The sequence below is a fragment of the Mixophyes fleayi genome, chromosome 3, assembly GCF_038048845.1.
Source record: "Mixophyes fleayi isolate aMixFle1 chromosome 3, aMixFle1.hap1, whole genome shotgun sequence".
Lineage (NCBI taxonomy): Eukaryota > Metazoa > Chordata > Amphibia > Anura > Limnodynastidae > Mixophyes > Mixophyes fleayi.
The window spans coordinates 4,928,841-4,947,685 of NC_134404.1; the positions used below are offsets into that span (position 1 = coordinate 4,928,841).

The 18,845-nt window shown below is 39.0% G+C and overlaps 14 non-coding genes across 14 annotated transcripts; all 14 read right to left on the reverse strand.

Moving 5' to 3' along the window:
- Nucleotides 1–233: 233 nt before the first annotated feature.
- On the reverse strand, nucleotides 234–324 carry TRNAY-GUA (transfer RNA tyrosine (anticodon GUA)). The gene is given in 2 exon segments: nucleotides 234–270; nucleotides 288–324. It is a non-coding gene; the product is annotated as a tRNA-Tyr (tRNA).
- Nucleotides 325–1,316: 992 nt separating this feature from the next.
- Nucleotides 1,317–1,388, reverse strand: TRNAE-UUC (transfer RNA glutamic acid (anticodon UUC)). The gene has a single exon. It is a non-coding gene; the product is annotated as a tRNA-Glu (tRNA).
- Nucleotides 1,389–1,993: 605 nt separating this feature from the next.
- Nucleotides 1,994–2,083, reverse strand: TRNAY-GUA (transfer RNA tyrosine (anticodon GUA)). The gene is given in 2 exon segments: nucleotides 1,994–2,029; nucleotides 2,047–2,083. It is a non-coding gene; the product is annotated as a tRNA-Tyr (tRNA).
- Nucleotides 2,084–3,750: 1,667 nt separating this feature from the next.
- TRNAY-GUA (transfer RNA tyrosine (anticodon GUA)) lies at nucleotides 3,751–3,840 on the reverse strand. The gene is given in 2 exon segments: nucleotides 3,751–3,786; nucleotides 3,804–3,840. It is a non-coding gene; the product is annotated as a tRNA-Tyr (tRNA).
- Nucleotides 3,841–4,833: 993 nt separating this feature from the next.
- TRNAE-UUC (transfer RNA glutamic acid (anticodon UUC)) lies at nucleotides 4,834–4,905 on the reverse strand. Its single transcript has one exon. It is a non-coding gene; the product is annotated as a tRNA-Glu (tRNA).
- Nucleotides 4,906–5,510: 605 nt separating this feature from the next.
- TRNAY-GUA (transfer RNA tyrosine (anticodon GUA)) lies at nucleotides 5,511–5,600 on the reverse strand. The gene is given in 2 exon segments: nucleotides 5,511–5,546; nucleotides 5,564–5,600. It is a non-coding gene; the product is annotated as a tRNA-Tyr (tRNA).
- A 1,667-nt stretch (nucleotides 5,601–7,267) lies between these two features.
- TRNAY-GUA (transfer RNA tyrosine (anticodon GUA)) lies at nucleotides 7,268–7,357 on the reverse strand. The gene is given in 2 exon segments: nucleotides 7,268–7,303; nucleotides 7,321–7,357. It is a non-coding gene; the product is annotated as a tRNA-Tyr (tRNA).
- A 1,670-nt stretch (nucleotides 7,358–9,027) lies between these two features.
- TRNAY-GUA (transfer RNA tyrosine (anticodon GUA)) lies at nucleotides 9,028–9,117 on the reverse strand. Its single transcript is given in 2 exon segments — nucleotides 9,028–9,063; nucleotides 9,081–9,117. It is a non-coding gene; the product is annotated as a tRNA-Tyr (tRNA).
- Nucleotides 9,118–12,543: 3,426 nt separating this feature from the next.
- On the reverse strand, nucleotides 12,544–12,633 carry TRNAY-GUA (transfer RNA tyrosine (anticodon GUA)). The gene is given in 2 exon segments: nucleotides 12,544–12,579; nucleotides 12,597–12,633. It is a non-coding gene; the product is annotated as a tRNA-Tyr (tRNA).
- Nucleotides 12,634–14,303: 1,670 nt separating this feature from the next.
- TRNAY-GUA (transfer RNA tyrosine (anticodon GUA)) lies at nucleotides 14,304–14,393 on the reverse strand. Its single transcript is given in 2 exon segments — nucleotides 14,304–14,339; nucleotides 14,357–14,393. It is a non-coding gene; the product is annotated as a tRNA-Tyr (tRNA).
- Nucleotides 14,394–15,385: 992 nt separating this feature from the next.
- Nucleotides 15,386–15,457, reverse strand: TRNAE-UUC (transfer RNA glutamic acid (anticodon UUC)). Its single transcript has one exon. It is a non-coding gene; the product is annotated as a tRNA-Glu (tRNA).
- Nucleotides 15,458–16,062: 605 nt separating this feature from the next.
- TRNAY-GUA (transfer RNA tyrosine (anticodon GUA)) lies at nucleotides 16,063–16,152 on the reverse strand. The gene is given in 2 exon segments: nucleotides 16,063–16,098; nucleotides 16,116–16,152. It is a non-coding gene; the product is annotated as a tRNA-Tyr (tRNA).
- Nucleotides 16,153–17,143: 991 nt separating this feature from the next.
- TRNAE-UUC (transfer RNA glutamic acid (anticodon UUC)) lies at nucleotides 17,144–17,215 on the reverse strand. Its single transcript has one exon. It is a non-coding gene; the product is annotated as a tRNA-Glu (tRNA).
- A 605-nt stretch (nucleotides 17,216–17,820) lies between these two features.
- Nucleotides 17,821–17,910, reverse strand: TRNAY-GUA (transfer RNA tyrosine (anticodon GUA)). Its single transcript is given in 2 exon segments — nucleotides 17,821–17,856; nucleotides 17,874–17,910. It is a non-coding gene; the product is annotated as a tRNA-Tyr (tRNA).
- Nucleotides 17,911–18,845: the final 935 nt, after the last annotated feature.

Sequence of the window (18,845 nt, forward strand, 5' to 3'; positions counted from 1 at the left end):
CCCCAGTAACAGAACTCGTGTCTCTATCACCTGCCTCTGCACTGTACTTCAACAGAGCACAGAAACCATAATTGCCCTACTAGAGGCTCAGCAGCATGCAGGAAGATTAACAGGCAGCAGAAATGAAAACAAGTTACAGTTTCTCTGACTATTAAAGATAAACAGCATGAGTCATGCATATTTCTGGGTATTTAATATGTCAGAAATTGCCCTCTAAACTGATATGAAAAACTTTCCTTCGAGCCGGAATTGAACCAGCGACCTAAGGATTTCTGTACCAATTTCCTCTACAGTCCTCCGCTCTACCAGCTGAGCTATCGAAGAATTGTGCTTTAGAGGATTTCTGATGTCATGTGCACTACATCTGACTGAGTGAAAACACATACAGAATTGAAATATCCATAAAACAGAAAAATTGCTTGTCTAGATAAAGAGATCCACATTTTTATTTCTGGTCTACTTGCTCATCAAAAGTTGTAAAAATTGTCATATTTAATAATTGGTAATACATCATTAAAAGTTTGATTTTTATTTGTTCATTTTGAATTAATTAGCTTCAGAAATAGTTGGGAAAACAGCTTCCTTAGATTTTCCAACTGCAGACGCCTTTACGTCAAGATTAAAAATGCTGGAAAATTTTCAACCTCTTCTGTGTTCTCCAATTTAGCTTGACTTTTTTAATTGATGAAAATTCCAGAAATTGTGGTGACAAATTGTCAAACTTTTGCCCAGTGAGACAAAAATGGATTTCTAGTCAATGGTCCACGCTGCCACCACTATTTCTCACAGTACTCTCTGTTTTTACAATGCATCTTCTATGGGTTCAGATCCATGGGATTTCAGAAGTAATATTGTATTTCAGTTCCCATCCGTGGTCTCTTAAACCTGTCCTTTGTATGCTGATTAAGGAAAGCGGAGAAATTCTGGGCACAGAAGCAGACATTATTGGTTTGTAAGCATTGGCGTAGTCTAGTTTCATTCAGAACATCCCTACTGCACCATTAAAAAGTTGTGAACCTTCCCTGGAAACCCATTGATCCACAAGTTCAAGAGTTTTTTTTTTTTCACATGAAGGATGTGTTACATATAAAATAGGGTTGTCCCACTCGAAATTTGGAAGATGGATGTTGAAATATGGGGTCAGACCAGTTCTGTCCTAATTTTGGATACAGAAATGTTGGGAGGTATATAAATACTGTGGATTTGACCACATCCCATTTCCATAACCAAAGCACAGTTTCTCCTGGATTTTGTTGCTGAGATCAACAGAGCATTAAACAAGTGGTACTGTTGCTGCCATTCAAAAAAGCTTCAACTTCCCATACCGGGAGTCGAACCCAGGCCACCTGGGTGAAAACCAGGAATCCTAACTGCTAGACCATATGGGACTTTTCCGTTGAGTGTTTCAGCATAGCAGCAGAACAAATATATCATGCTTTGCTGTAATGTATCTTAACTCTCTGTGTATTTCATATTTAACCAGGTGGTGACATTGAGTGGGTTTGGCATGGCCTAAGATGACACTAATTTCATCATCACGCTCCAGACCACTCAGTGATCAGTGAGGTGGGCAATGTTTGATGATGTGATTTGCATCATCACGGCACGTCCCTGACCACTTGCAGATTTGTAAATGCCAATCCAGCAGGATAGGTAACAATGCAATAAATCCATGTGTGATGTCTGTAGGCCACTTTCCAAGAAGTGGAAAAGGTTCTCATTTCCATTTTAATGAGTTGCAAAGAGCTATGGAAAGTATCCCCAGTAACAGAACTCGTGTCTCTATCACCTGCCTCTGCACTGTACTTCAACAGAGCACAGAAACCATAATTGCCCTACTAGAGGCTCAGCAGCATGCAGGATGATTAACAGGCAGCAGAAATGAAAACAAGTTACAGTTTCTCTGACTATTAAAGATAAACAGCATGAGTCATGCATATTTCTGGCTATTTAATATGTCAGAAATTGCCCTCTAAAATGATATGAAAAACTTTCCTTCAAGCCGGAGTTGAACCAGCGACCTAAGGATTTCTGTACCAATTTCCTCTACAGTCCTCCGCTCTACCAGCTGAGCTATCGAAGGATTGTGCTTTAGAGGACTTCTGATGTCATGTGCACTACATCTGACTGAGTGAAAACACAAACAGAATTGAATTATCCATAAAACAGAAAAATTGCTTGTCTAGATAAAGAGATCCACATTTTTATTTCTGGTCTACTTGCTCATCAAAAGTTGTAAAAATTGTCATGTTTAATAATTGGTAATACATCATTAAAAGTTTGATTTTTATTTGTTCATTTTGAATTAATTAGCTTCAGAAATAGTTGGGAAAACAGCTTCCTTAGACTTTCCAACTGCAGACGCCTTTACGTCAAGATTAAAAATGCTGGAAAATTTTCAACCTCTTCTGCATTCTCCAATTTAGCTTGACTTTTTTAATTGATGAAAATTCCAGAAATTGTGGTGACAAATTGTCAAACTTTTGCCCAGTGAGACAAAAATGGATTTCTAGTCAATGGTCCACGCTGCCACCACTATTTCTCACAGTACTCTCTGTTTTTACATTGCATCTTCTATGTGTTCAGATCCATGGGATTTCAGAAGTAATATTGTATTTCAGTTCACATCCGTAGTCTCTTAAACCTGTCTTTTATATGCTGATTAAGGAAAGAGGAGAAATTCTGGGCACAGAAGCAGACATTATTGGTTTGTAAGCATTGGCGTAGTCTAGTTTCATTCAGAACATCCCTACTGCACCATTAAAAAGTTGTGAACTCTCCCTGGAAACCCATTGATCCACAAGTTCAAGAGTTCTTTTTTTTCACATGAAGGATGTGTTACATATAAAATAGGGTTGTCCCACTCGAAATTTGGAAGATGGATGTTGAAATATGGGGTCAGACTAGTTCTGTCCTAATTTTGGATACAGAAATGTTGGGAGGTATATAAATACTGTGGATTTCACCACATCCCATTTCCATAACCAAAGCACAGTTTCTCCTGGATTTTGTTGCTGAGATCAACAGAGCATTAAACAAGTGGTACTGTTGCTGCCATTCAAAAAAGCTTCAACTTCCCATACCGGGAGTCGAACCCGGGCCGCCTGGGTGAAAACCAGGAATCCTAAAGCTAGACCATATAGGACATTTCCGTTGAGTGTTTCAGCATAGCAGCAGAACAAATATATCATGCTTTGCTGTAATGTATCTTAACTCTCTGTGTATTTCATATTTAACCAGGTGGTGACATGGAGTGGGTTTGGCATGGCCTAAGATGACACTAATTTCATCATCACGCTCCAGACCACTCAGTGATTAGTGAGGTGGGCAATGTTTGATGATGTGATTTGCATCATCACGGCACGTCCCTGACCACTTGCAGATTTATAAATGCCAATCCAGCAGTATAGGTAACAATGCAATAAATCCATGTGTGATGTCTGGAGGCCACTTTCCAAGAAGTGGAAAAGGTTCTCATTTCCATTTTAATGAGTTGCAAAGAGCTATGGAAAGTATCCCCAGTAACAGAACTCGTGTCTCTATCACCTGCCTCTGCACTGTACTTCAACAGAGCACAGAAACCATAATTGCCCTACTAGAGGCTCAGCAGCATGCAGGATGATTAACAGGCAGCAGAAATGAAAACAAGTTACAGTTTCTCTGACTATTAAAGACAAACAGCATGAGCCATGCATATTTCTGGGTATTTAATATGTCAGAAATTGCCCTCTAAAATGATATGAAAAACTTTCCTTCGAGCCGGAGTTGAACCAGCGACCTAAGGATTTCTGTACCAATTTCCTCTACAGTCCTCCGCTCTACCAGCTGAGCTATCGAAGGATTGTGCTTTAGAGGATTTCTGATGTCATGTGCACTACATCTGACTGAGTGAAAACACAAACAGAATTGAAATATCCATAAAACAGAAAAATTGCTTGTCTAGATAAAGAGATCCACATTTTTATTTCTGGTCTACTTGCTCATCAAAAGTTGTAACATTTGTCATATTTAATAATTGGTAATACATCATTAAAAGTTTGATTTTTATTTGTTCATTTTGAATTAATTAGCTTCAGAAATAGTTGGGAAAACAGCTTCCTTAGATTTTCCAACTGCAGACGCCTTTACGTCAAGATTAAAAATGCTGGAAAATTTTCAACCTCTTCTGCGTTCTCCAATTTAGCTTGACTTTTTTAATTGATGAAAATTCCAGAAATTGTGGTGACAAATTGTCAAACTTTTGCCCAGTGAGACAAAAATGGATTTCTAGTCAATGGTCCACGCTGCCACCACTATTTCTCACAGTACTCTCTGTTTTTACAATGCATCTTCTATGGGTTCAGATCCATGGGATTTCAGAAGTAATATTGTATTTCAGTTCCCATCCGTGGTCTCTTAAACCTGTCCTTTGTATGCTGATTAAGGAAAGCGGAGAAATTCTGGGCACAGAAGCAGACATTATTGGTTTGTAAGCATTGGCGTAGTCTAGTTTCATTCAGAACATCCCTACTGCACCATTAAAAAGTTGTGAACCTTCCCTGGAAACCCATTGATCCACAAGTTCAAGAGTTTTTTTTTTTTTCACATGAAGGATGTGTTACATATAAAATAGGGTTGTCCCACTCGAAATTTGGAAGATGGATGTTGAAATATGGGGTCAGACCAGTTCTGTCCTAATTTTGGATACAGAAATGTTGGGAGGTATATAAATACTGTGGATTTGACCACATCCCATTTCCATAACCAAAGCACAGTTTCTCCTGGATTTTGTTGCTGAGATCAACAGAGCATTAAACAAGTGGTACTGTTGCTGCCATTCAAAAAAGCTTCAACTTCCCATACCGGGAGTCGAACCCAGGCCACCTGGGTGAAAACCAGGAATCCTAACTGCTAGACCATATGGGACTTTTCCGTTGAGTGTTTCAGCATAGCAGCAGAACAAATATATCATGCTTTGCTGTAATGTATCTTAACTCTCTGTGTATTTCATATTTAACCAGGTGGTGACATTGAGTGGGTTTGGCATGGCCTAAGATGACACTAATTTCATCATCACGCTCCAGACCACTCAGTGATCAGTGAGGTGGGCAATGTTTGATGATGTGATTTGCATCATCACGGCACGTCCCTGACCACTTGCAGATTTGTAAATGCCAATCCAGCAGGATAGGTAACAATGCAATAAATCCATGTGTGATGTCTGTAGGCCACTTTCCAAGAAGTGGAAAAGGTTCTCATTTCCATTTTAATGAGTTGCAAAGAGCTATGGAAAGTATCCCCAGTAACAGAACTCGTGTCTCTATCACCTGCCTCTGCACTGTACTTCAACAGAGCACAGAAACCATAATTGCCCTACTAGAGGCTCAGCAGCATGCAGGATGATTAACAGGCAGCAGAAATGAAAACAAGTTACAGTTTCTCTGACTATTAAAGATAAACAGCATGAGTCATGCATATTTCTGGCTATTTAATATGTCAGAAATTGCCCTCTAAAATGATATGAAAAACTTTCCTTCGAGCTGGAGTTGAACCAGCGACCTAAGGATTTCTGTACCAATTTCCTCTACAGTCCTCCGCTCTACCAGCTGAGCTATCGAAGGATTGTGCTTTAGAGGACTTCTGATGTCATGTGCACTACATCTGACTGAGTGAAAACACAAACAGAATTGAATTATCCATAAAACAGAAAAATTGCTTCTCTAGATAAAGAGATCCACATTTTTATTTCTGGTCTACTTGCTCATCAAAAGTTGTAAAAATTGTCATGTTTAATAATTGGTAATACATCATTAAAAGTTTGATTTTTATTTGTTCATTTTGAATTAATTAGCTTCAGAAATAGTTGGGAAAACAGCTTCCTTAGACTTTCCAACTGCAGACGCCTTTACGTCAAGATTAAAAATGCTGGAAAATTTTCAACCTCTTCTGCATTCTCCAATTTAGCTTGACTTTTTAATTGATGAAAATTCCAGAAATTGTGGTGACAAATTGTCAAACTTTTGCCCAGTGAGACAAAAATGGATTTCTAGTCAATGGTCCACGCTGCCACCACTATTTCTCACAGTACTCTCTGTTTTTACATTGCATCTTCTATGTGTTCAGATCCATGGGATTTCAGAAGTAATATTGTATTTCAGTTCACATCCGTAGTCTCTTAAACCTGTCTTTTATATGCTGATTAAGGAAAGAGGAGAAATTCTGGGCACAGAAGCAGACATTATTGGTTTGTAAGCATTGGCGTAGTCTAGTTTCATTCAGAACATCCCTACTGCACCATTAAAAAGTTGTGAACTCTCCCTGGAAACCCATTGATCCACAAGTTCAAGAGTTCTTTTTTTTTCACATGAAGGATGTGTTACATATAAAATAGGGTTGTCCCACTCGAAATTTGGAAGATGGATGTTGAAATATGGGGTCAGACCAGTTCTGTCCTAATTTTGGATACAGAAATGTTGGGAGGTATATAAATACTGTGGATTTCACCACATCCCATTTCCATAACCAAAGCACAGTTTCTCCTGGATTTTGTTGCTGAGATCAACAGAGCATTAAACAAGTGGTACTGTTGCTGCCATTCAAAAAAGCTTCAACTTCCCATACCGGGAGTCGAACCCGGGCTGCCTGGCTGAAAACCAGGAATCCTAAAGCTAGACCATTTAGGACATTTCCGTTGAGTGTTTCAGCATAGCAGCAGAACAAATATATCATGCTTTGCTGTAATGTATCTTAACTCTCTGTGTATTTCATATTTAACCAGGTGGTGACATGGAGTGGGTTTGGCATGGCCTAAGATGACACTAATTTCATCATCACGCTCCAGACCACTCAGTGATTAGTGAGGTGGGCAATGTTTGATGATGTGATTTGCATCATCACGGCACGTCCCTGACCACTTGCAGATTTATAAATGCCAATCCAGCAGGATAGGTAACAATGCAATAAATCCATGTGTGATGTCTGGAGGCCACTTTCCAAGAAGTGGAAAAGGTTCTCATTTCCATTTTAATGAGTTGCAAAGAGCTATGGAAAGTATCCCCAGTAACAGAACTCGTGTCTCTATCACCTGCCTCTGCACTGTACTTCAACAGAGCACAGAAACCATAATTGCCCTACTAGAGGCTCAGCAGCATGCAGGAAGATTAACAGGCAGCAGAAATGAAAACAAGTTACAGTTTCTCTGACTATTAAAGATAAACAGCATGAGTCATGCATATTTCTGGGTATTTAATATGTCAGAAATTGCCCTCTAAACTGATATGAAAAACTTTCCTTCGAGCCGGAATTGAACCAGCGACCTAAGGATTTCTGTACCAATTTCCTCTACAGTCCTCCGCTCTACCAGCTGAGCTATCGAAGGATTGTGCTTTAGAGGATTTCTGATGTCATGTGCACTACATCTGACTGAGTGAAAACACAAACAGAATTGAAATATCCATAAAACAGAAAAATTGCTTGTCTAGATAAAGAGATCCACATTTTTATTTCTGGTCTACTTGCTCATCAAAAGTTGTAAAAATTGTCATATTTAATAATTGGTAATACATCATTAAAAGTTTGATTATTATTTGTTCATTTTGAATTTATTAGCTTCAGAAATAGTTGGGAAAACAGCTTCCTTAGATTTTCCAACTGCAGACGCCTTAACGTCAAGATTAAAAATGCTGGAAAATTTTCAACCTCTTCTGCGTTCTCCAATTTAGCTTGACTTTTTTAATTGATGAAAATTCCAGAAATTGTGGTGACAAATTGTCAAACTTTTGCCCAGTGAGACAAAAATGGATTTCTAGTCAATGGTCCACGCTGCCACCACTATTTCTCACAGTACTCTCTGTTTTTACAATGCATCTTCTATGGGTTCAGATCCATGGGATTTCAGAAGTAATATTGTATTTCAGTTCCCATCCGTGGTCTCTTAAACCTGTCCTTTGTATGCTGATTAAGGAAAGCGGAGAAATTCTGGGCACAGAAGCAGACATTATTGGTTTGTAAGCATTGGCGTAGTCTAGTTTCATTCAGAACATCCCTACTGCACCATTAAAAAGTTGTGAACCTTCCCTGGAAACCCATTGATCCACAAGTTCAAGAGTTTTTTTTTTTTTCACATGAAGGATGTGTTACATATAAAATAGGGTTGTCCCACTCGAAATTTGGAAGATGGATGTTGAAATATGGGGTCAGACCAGTTCTGTCCTAATTTTGGATACAGAAATGTTGGGAGGTATATAAATACTGTGGATTTGACCACATCCCATTTCCATAACCAAAGCACAGTTTCTCCTGGATTTTGTTGCTGAGATCAACAGAGCATTAAACAAGTGGTACTGTTGCTGCCATTCAAAAAAGCTTCAACTTCCCATACCGGGAGTCGAAACCAGGCCACCTGGGTGAAAACCAGGAATCCTAACTGCTAGACCATATGGGACTTTTCCGTTGAGTGTTTCAGCATAGCAGCAGAACAAATATATCATGCTTTGCTGTAATGTATCTTAACTCTCTGTGTATTTCATATTTAACCAGGTGGTGACATTGAGTGGGTTTGGCATGGCCTAAGATGACACTAATTTCATCATCACGCTCAAGACCACTCAGTGATCAGTGAGGTGGGCAATGTTTGATGATGTGATTTGCATCATCACGGCACGTCCCTGACCACTTGCAGATTTGTAAATGCCAATCCAGCAGGATAGGTAACAATGCAATAAATCCATGTGTGATGTCTGTAGGCCACTTTCCAAGAAGTGGAAAAGGTTCTCATTTCCATTTTAATGAGTTGCAAAGAGCTATGGAAAGTATCCCCAGTAACAGAACTCGTGTCTCTATCACCTGCCTCTGCACTGTACTTCAACAGAGCACAGAAACCATAATTGCCCTACTAGCGGCTCAGCAGCATGCAGGATGATTAACAGGCAGCAGAAATGAAAACAAGTTACAGTTTCTCTGACTATTAAAGATAAACAGCATGAGTCATGCATATTTCTGGCTATTTAATATGTCAGAAATTGCCCTCTAAAATGATATGAAAAACTTTCCTTCGAGCTGGAGTTGAACCAGCGACCTAAGGATTTCTGTACCAATTTCCTCTACAGTCCTCCGCTCTACCAGCTGAGCTATCGAAGGATTGTGCTTTAGAGGACTTCTGATGTCATGTGCACTACATCTGACTGAGTGAAAACACAAACAGAATTGAATTATCCATAAAACAGAAAAATTGCTTGTCTAGATAAAGAGATCCACATTTTTATTTCTGGTCTACTTGCTCATCAAAAGTTGTAAAAATTGTCATGTTTAATAATTGGTAATACATCATTAAAAGTTTGATTTTTATTTGTTCATTTTGAATTAATTAGCTTCAGAAATAGTTGGGAAAACAGCTTCCTTAGACTTTCCAACTGCAGACGCCTTTACGTCAAGATTAAAAATGCTGAAAAATTTTCAACCTCTTCTGCATTCTCCAATTTAGCTTGACTTTTTTAATTGATGAAAATTCCAGAAATTGTGGTGACAAATTGTCAAACTTTTGCCCAGTGAGACAAAAATGGATTTCTAGTCAATGGTCCACGCTGCCACCACTATTTCTCACAGTACTCTCTGTTTTTACATTGCATCTTCTATGTGTTCAGATCCATGGGATTTCAGAAGTAATATTGTATTTCAGTTCACATCCGTAGTCTCTTAAACCTGTCTTTTATATGCTGATTAAGGAAAGAGGAGAAATTCTGGGCACAGAAGCAGACATTATTGGTTTGTAAGCATTGGCGTAGTCTAGTTTCATTCAGAACATCCCTACTGCACCATTAAAAAGTTGTGAACTCTCCCTGGAAACCCATTGATCCACAAGTTCAAGAGTTCTTTTTTTTCACATGAAGGATGTGTTACATATAAAATAGGGTTGTCCCACTCGAAATTTGGAAGATGGATGTTGAAATATGGGGTCAGACCAGTTCTGTCCTAATTTTGGATACAGAAATGTTGGGAGGTATATAAATACTGTGGATTTCACCACATCCCATTTCCATAACCAAAGCACAGTTTCTCCTGGATTTTGTTGCTGAGATCAACAGAGCATTAAACAAGTGGTACTGTTGCTGCCATTCAAAAAAGCTTCAACTTCCCATACCGGGAGTCGAACCCGGGCCGCCTGGCTGAAAACCAGGAATCCTAAAGCTAGACCATATAGGACATTTCCGTTGAGTGTTTCAGCATAGCAGCAGAACAAATATATCATGCTTTGCTGTAATGTATCTTAACTCTCTGTGTATTTCATATTTAACCAGGTGGTGACATGGAGTGGGTTTGGCATGGCCTAAGATGACACTAATTTCATCATCACGCTCCAGACCACTCAGTGATTAGTGAGGTGGGCAATGTTTGATGATGTGATTTGCATCATCACGGCACGTCCCTGACCACTTGCAGATTTATAAATGCCAATCCAGCAGTATAGGTAACAATGCAATAAATCCATGTGTGATGTCTGGAGGCCACTTTCCAAGAAGTGGAAAAGGTTCTCATTTCCATTTTAATGAGTTGCAAAGAGCTATGGAAAGTATCCCCAGTAACAGAACTCGTGTCTCTATCACCTGCCTCTGCACTGTACTTCAACAGAGCACAGAAACCATAATTGCCCTACTAGAGGCTCAGCAGCATGCAGGATGATTAACAGGCAGCAGAAATGAAAACAAGTTACAGTTTCTCTGACTATTAAAGATAAACAGCATGAGCCATGCATATTTCTGGGTATTTAATATGTCAGAAATTGCCCTCTAAAATGATATGAAAAACTTTCCTTCGAGCCGGAGTTGAACCAGCGACCTAAGGATTTCTGTACCAATTTCCTCTACAGTCCTCCGCTCTATCAGCTGAGCTATCGAAGGATTGTGCTTTAGAGGAATTCTGATGTCATGTGCACTACATCTGACTGAGTGAAAACACAAACAAAATTGAATTATCCATAAAACAGAAAAATTGCTTGTCTAGATAAAGAGATCCACATTTTTATTTCTGGTCTACTTGCTCATCAAAAGTTGTAAAAATTGTCATATTTAATAATTGGTAATACATCATTAAAAGTTTGATTTTTTATTTGTTCATTTTGAATTAATTAGCTTCAGAAATAGTTGGGAAAACAGCTTCCTTAGATTTTCCAACTGCAGACGCCTTTACGTCAAGATTAAAAATGCTGGAAAATTTTCAACCTCTTCTGCGTTCTCCAATTTAGCTTGACTTTTTTAATTGATGAAAATTCCAGAAATTGTGGTGACAAATTGTCAAACTTTTGCCCAGTGAGACAAAAATGGATTTCTAGTCAATGGTCCACGCTGCCACCACTATTTCTCACAGTACTCTCTGTTTTTACAATGCATCTTCTATGGGTTCAGATCCATGGGATTTCAGAAGTAATATTGTATTTCAGTTCCCATCCGTGGTGTCTTAAACCTGTCCTTTGTATGCTGATTAAAGAAAGCGGAGAAATTCTGGGCACAGAAGCAGACATTATTGGTTTGTAAGCATTGGCGTAGTCTAGTTTCATTCAGAACATCCCTACTGCACCATTAAAAAGTTGTGAACTCTCCCTGGAAACCCATTGATACACAAGTTCAAGAGTTCTTTTTTTTCACATGAAGGATGTGTTACATATAAAATAGGGTTGTCCCACTCGAAATTTGGAAGATGGATGTTGAAATATGGGGTCAGACCAGTTCTGTCCTAATTTTGGATACAGAAATGTTGGGAGGTATATAAATACTGTGGATTTGACCACATCCCATTTCCATAACCAAAGCACAGTTTCTCCTGGATTTTGTTGCTGAGATCAACAGAGCATTAAACAAGTGGTACTGTTGCTGCCATTCAAAAAAGCTTCAACTTCCCATACCGGGAGTCGAACCTGGGCCACCTGGGTGAAAACCAGGAATCCTAACTGCTAGACCATATGGGACTTTTCCGTTGAGTGTTTCAGCATAGCAGCAGAACAAATATATCATGCTTTGCTGTAATGTATCTTAACTCTCTGTGTATTTTATATTTAACCAGGTGGTGACATGGAGTGGGTTTGGCATGGCCTAAGATGACACTAATTTCATCATCACGCTCCAGACCATTAAGTGATCAGTGAGGTGGGCAATGTTTGATGATGTGATTTGCATCATCACGGCACGTCCCTGACCACTTGCAGATTTGTAAATGCCAATCCAGCAGGATAGGTAACAATGCAATAAATCCATGTGTGATGTCTGTAGGCCACTTTCCAAGAAATGGAAAAGGTTCTCATTTCCATTTTAATGAGTTGCAAAGAGCTATGGAAAGTATCCCCAGTAACAGAACTCGTGTCTCTATCACCTGCCTCTGCACTGTACTTCAACAGAGCACAGAAACCATAATTGCCCTACTAGAGGCTCAGCAGCATGCAGGAAGATTAACAGGCAGCAGAAATGAAAACAAGTTACAGTTTCTCTGACTATTAAAGATAAACAGCATGAGTCATGCATATTTCTGGGTATTTAATATGTCAGAAATTGCCCTCTAAACTGATATGAAAAACTTTCCTTCGAGCCGGAGTTGAACCAGCGACCTAAGGATTTCTGTACCAATTTCCTCTACAGTCCTCCGCTCTACCAGCTGAGCTATCGAAGGATTGTGCTTTAGAGGATTTCTGATGTCATGTGCACTACATCTGACTGAGTGAAAACACAAACAGAATTGAAATATCCATAAAACAGAAAAATTGCTTGTCTAGATAAAGAGATCCACATTTTTATTTCTGGTCTACTTGCTCATCAAAAGTTGTAAAAATTGTCATATTTAATAATTGGTAATACATCATTAAAAGTTTGATTTTTATTTGTTCATTTTGAATTAATTAGCTTCAGAAATAGTTGGGAAAACAGCTTCCTTAGATTTTCCAACTGCAGACGCCTTTACGTCAAGATTAAAAATGCTGGAAAATTTTCAACCTCTTCTGCGTTCTCCAATTTAGCTTGACTTTTTTAATTGATGAAAATTCCAGAAATTGTGGTGACAAATTGTCAAACTTTTGCCCAGTGAGACAAAAATGGATTTCTAGTCAATGGTCCACGCTGCCACCACTATTTCTCACAGTACTCTCTGTTTTTACAATGCATCTTCTATGGGTTCAGATCCATGGGATTTCAGAAGTAATATTGTATTTCAGTTCCCATCCGTGGTCTCTTAAACCTGTCTTTTGTATGCTGATTAAGGAAAGCGGAGAAATTCTGGGCACAGAAGCAGACATTATTGGTTTGTAAGCATTGGCGTAGTCTAGTTTCATTCAGAACATCCCTACTGCACCATTAAAAAGTTGTGAACCTTCCCTGGAAACCCATTGATCCACAAGTTCAAGAGTTTTTTTTTTTTTTCACATGAAGGATGTGTTACATATAAAATAGGGTTGTCCCACTCGAAATTTGGAAGATGGATGTTGAAATATGGGGTCAGACCAGTTCTGTCCTAATTTTGGATACAGAAATGTTGGGAGGTATATAAATACTGTGGATTTGACCACATCCCATTTCCATAACCAAAGCACAGTTTCTCCTGGATTTTGTTGCTGAGATCAACAGAGCATTAAACAAGTGGTACTGTTGCTGCCATTCAAAAAAGCTTCAACTTCCCATACTGGGAGTCGAACCTGGGCCGCCTGGGTGAAAACCAGGAATCCTAAAGCTAGACCATATGGGACATTTCCGTTGAGTGTTTCAGCATAGCAGCAGAACAAATATATCATGCTTTGCTGTAATGTATCTTAACTCTCTGTGTATTTCATATTTAACCAGGTGGTGACATGGAGTGGGTTTGGCATGGCCTAAGATGACACTAATTTCATCATCACGCTCCAGACCACTCAGTGATTAGTGAGGTGGGCAATGTTTGATGATGTGATTTGCATCATCACGGCACGTCCCTGACCACTTGCAGATTTGTAAATGCCAATCCAGCAGGATAGGTACCAATGCAATAAATCCATGTGTGATGTCTGGAGGCCACTTTCCAAGAAGTGGAAAAGGTTCTCATTTCCATTTTAATGAGTTGCAAAGAGCTATGGAAAGTATCCCCAGTAACAGAACTCGTGTCTCTATCACCTGCCTCTGCACTGTACTTCAACAGAGCACAGAAACCATAATTGCCCTATTAGAGGCTCAGCAGCATGCAGGATGATTAACAGGCAGCAGAAATGAAAACAAGTTACAGTTTCTCTGACTATTAAAGATAAACAGCATGAGTCATGCATATTTCTGGGTATTTAATATGTCAGAAATTGCCCTCTAAAATGATATGAAAAACTTTCCTTCGAGCCGGAGTTGAACCAGCGACCTAAGGATTTCTGTACCAATTTCCTCTACAGTCCTCCGCTCTACCAGCTGAGCTATCGAAGGATTGTGCTTTAGAGGATTTCTGATGTCATGTGCACTACATCTGACTGAGTGAAAACACAAACAGAATTGAAATATCCATAAAACAGAAAAATTGCTTGTCTAGATAAAGAGATCCACATTTTTATTTCTGGTCTACTTGCTCATCAAAAGTTGTAAAAATTGTCATATTTAATAATTGGTAATACATCATTAAAAGTTTGATTTTTATTCGTTCATTTTGAATTATTTAGCTTCAGAAATAGTTTGGAAAACAGCTTCCTTAGATTTTCCAATTGCAGACGCCTTTACGTCAAGATTAAAAATGCTGGAAAATTTTCAACCTCTTCTGCGTTCTCCAATTTAGCTTGACTTTTTTAATTGATGAAAATTCCAGAAATTGTGGTGACAAATTGTCAAACTTTTGCCCAGTGAGACAAAAATGGATTTCTAGTCAATGGTCCACGCTGCCACCACTATTTCTCACAGTACTCTCTGTTTTTACAATGCATCTTCTATGGGTTCAGATCCATGGGATTTCAGAAGTAATATTGTATTTCAGTTCCCATCCGTGGTCTCTTAAACCTGTCCTTTGTATGCTGATTAAGGAAAGCGGAGAAATTCTGGGCACAGAAGCAGACATTATTGGTTTGTAAGCATTGGCGTAGTCTAGTTTCATTCAGAACATCCCTACTGCACCATTAAAAAGTTGTGAACTCTCCCTGGAAACCCATTGATACACAAGTTCAAGAGTTCTTTTTTTTTCACATGAAGGATGTGTTACATATAAAATACGGTTGTCCCACTCGAAATTTGGAAGATGGATGTTGAAATATGGGGTCAGACCAGTTCTGTCCTAATTTTGGATACAGAAATGTTGGGAGGTATATAAATACTGTGGATTTGACCACATCCCATTTCCATAACCAAAGCACAGTTTCTCCTGGATTTTGTTGCTGAGATCAACAGAGCATTAAACAAGTGGTACTGTTGCTGCCATTCAAAAAAGCTTCAACTTCCCATACCGGGAGTCGAACCCGGGCCACCTGGGTGAAAACCAGGAATCCTAACTGCTAGACCATATGGGACTTTTCCATTGAGTGTTTCAGCATAGCAGCAGAACAAATATATCATGCTTTGCTGTAATGTATCTTAACTCTCTGTGTATTTCATATTTAACCAGGTGGTGACATGGAGTGGGTTTGGCATGGCCTAAGATGACACTAATTTCATCATCACGCTCCAGACCACTCAGTGATCAGTGAGGTGGGCAATGTTTGATGATGTGATTTGCATCATCACGGCACGTCCCTGACCACTTGCAGATTTGTAAATGCCAATCCAGCAGGATAGGTAACAATGCAATAAATCCATGTGTGATGTCTGTAGGCCACTTTCCAAGAAATGGAAAAGGTTCTCATTTCCATTTTAATGAGTTGCAAAGAGCTATGGAAAGTATCCCCAGTAACAGAACTCGTGTCTCTATCACCTGCCTCTGCACTGTACTTCAACAGAGCACAGAAACCATAATTGCCCTACTAGAGGCTCAGCAGCATGCAGGAAGATTAACAGGCAGCAGAAATGAAAACAAGTTACAGTTTCTCTGACTATTAAAGATAAACAGCATGAGTCATGCATATTTCTGGGTATTTAATATGTCAGAAATTGCCCTCTAAACTGATATGAAAAACTTTCCATCGAGCCGGAGTTGAACCAGCGACCTAAGGATTTCTGTACCAATTTCCTCTACAGTCCTCCGCTCTACCAGCTGAGCTATCGAAGGATTGTGCTTTAGAGGATTTCTGATGTCATGTGCACTACATCTGACTGAGTGAAAACACAAACAGAATTGAAATATCCATAAAACAGAAAAATTGCTTGTCTAGATAAAGAGATCCACATTTTTATTTCTGGTCTACTTGCTCATCAAAAGTTGTAAAAATTGTCATATTTAATAATTGGTAATACATCATTAAAAGTTTGATTTTTATTTGTTCATTTTGAATTAATTAGCTTCAGAAATAGTTGGGAAAACAGCTTCCTTAGATTTTCCAACTGCAGACGCCTTTACGTCAAGATTAAAAATGCTGGAAAATTTTCAACCTCTTCTGCGTTCTCCAATTTAGCTTGACTTTTTTAATTGATGAAAATTCCAGAAATTGTGGTGACAAATTGTCAAACTTTTGCCCAGTGAGACAAAAATGGATTTCTAGTCAATGGTCCACGCTGCCACCACTATTTCTCACAATACTCTCTGTTTTTACAATGCATCTTCTATGGGTTCAGATCCATGGGATTTCAGAAGTAATATTGTATTTCAGTTCCCATCCGTGGTCTCTTAAACCTGTCCTTTGTATGCTGATTAAGGAAAGCGGAGAAATTCTGGGCACAGAAGCAGACATTATTGGTTTATAAGCATTTGCGTAGTCTAGTTTCATTCAGAACATCCCTACTGCACCATTAAAAAGTTGTGAACTCTCCCTGGAAACCCATTGATCCACAAGTTCAAGAGTTCTTTTTTTTCACATGAAGGATGTGTTACATATAAAATAGGGTTGTCCCACTCGAAATTTGGAAGATGGATGTTGAAATATGGGGTCAGACCAGTTCTGTCCTAATTTTGGATACAGAAATGTTGGGAGGTATATAAATCCTGTGGATTTGACCACATCCCATTTCCATAACCAAAGCACAGTTTCTCCTGGATTTTGTTGCTGAGATCAACAGAGCATTAAACAAATGGTACTGTTGCTGCCATTCAAAAAAGCGTCAACTTCCCATACCGGGAGTCGAACCCGGGCCGCCTGGGTGAAAACCAGGAATCCTAACTGCTAGACCATATGGGACTTTTCCGTTGAGTGTTTCAGCATAGCAGCAGAACAAATATATCATGCTTTGCTGTAATGTATCTTAACTCTCTGTGTATTTCATATTTAACCAGGTGGTGACATGGAGTGGGTTTGGCATGGCCTAAGATGACACTAATTTCATCATCACGCTCCAGACCACTCAGTGATCAGTGAGGTGGGCAATGTTTGATGATGTGATTTGCATCATCACGGCACGTCCCTGACCACTTGCAGATTTGTAAATGCCAATCCAGCAGGATAGGTAACAATGCAATAAATCCATGTGTGATGTCTGGAGGCCACTTTCCAAGAAGTGGAAAAGGTTCTCATTTCCATTTTAATGAGTTGCAAAGAGCTATGGAAAGTATCCCCAGTAACAGAACTCGTGTCTCTATCACCTGCCTCTGCACTGTACTTCAACAGAGCACAGAAACTATAATTGCCCTTCTAGAGGCTCAGCAGCATGCTGGATGATTAACAGGCAGCAGAAATGAAAACAAGTTACAGTTTCTCTGACTATTAAAGATAAACAGCATGAGTCATGCATATTTCTGCGTATTTAATATGTCAGAAATTGCCCTCTAAAATGATATGAAAAACTTTCCTTCGAGCTGGAGTTGAACCAGCGACCTAAGGATTTCTGTATCAATTTCCTCTACAGTCCTCCACTCTACCAGCTGAGTTATCGAAGGATTGTGCTTTAGAGGATATCTGATGTCATGTGCACTACATCTGACTGAGTGAAAACACAAACAGAATTGAAATATCCATAAAACAGAAAAAATGCTTGTCTAGATAAAGAGATCCACATTTTTATTTCTGGTCTACTTGCTCATCAAAAGTTGTAAAAATTGTCATATTTAATAATTGATAATACATCATTAAAAGTTTGATTTTTATTTGTTCATTTTGAATTAATTAGCTTCAGAAATAGTTGGGAAAACAGCTTCCTTAGATTTTCCAACTGCAGACGCCTTTACGTCAAGATTAAAAATGCTGGAAAATGTTCAACCTCTTCTGCGTTCTCCAATTTAGCTTGACTTTTTTAATTGATGAAAATTCCAGAAATTGTGGTGACAAATTGTCAAACTTTTGCCCAGTGAGACAAAAATGGATTTCTAGTCAATGGTCCACGCTGCCACCACTATTTCTCACAGTACTCTCTGTTTTTACAATGCATCTTCTATGGGTTCAGATCCATGGGATTTCAGAAGTAATATTGTATTTCAGTTCCCATCCGTGGTGTCTTAAACCTGTCCTTTGTATGCTGATTAAGGAAAGCGGAGAAATTCTGGGCACAGAAGCAGACATTATTGGTTTGTAAGCATTGGCGTAGTCTAGTTTCATTCAGAACATCCCTACTGCACCATTAAAAAGTTGTGAACTCTCCCTGGAAGCCCATTGATCCACAAGTTCAAGAGTTCTTTTTTTTCACATGAAGGATGTGTTACATATAAAATAGGGTTGTCCCACTCGAAATTTGGAAGATGGATGTTGAAATATGGGGTCAGACCAGTTCTGTCCTAATTTTGGATACAGAAATGTTGGTAGGTATATAAATCTTGTGGATTTGACCACATCCCATTTCCATAACCAAAGCACAGTTTTTCCTGGATTTTGTTGCTGA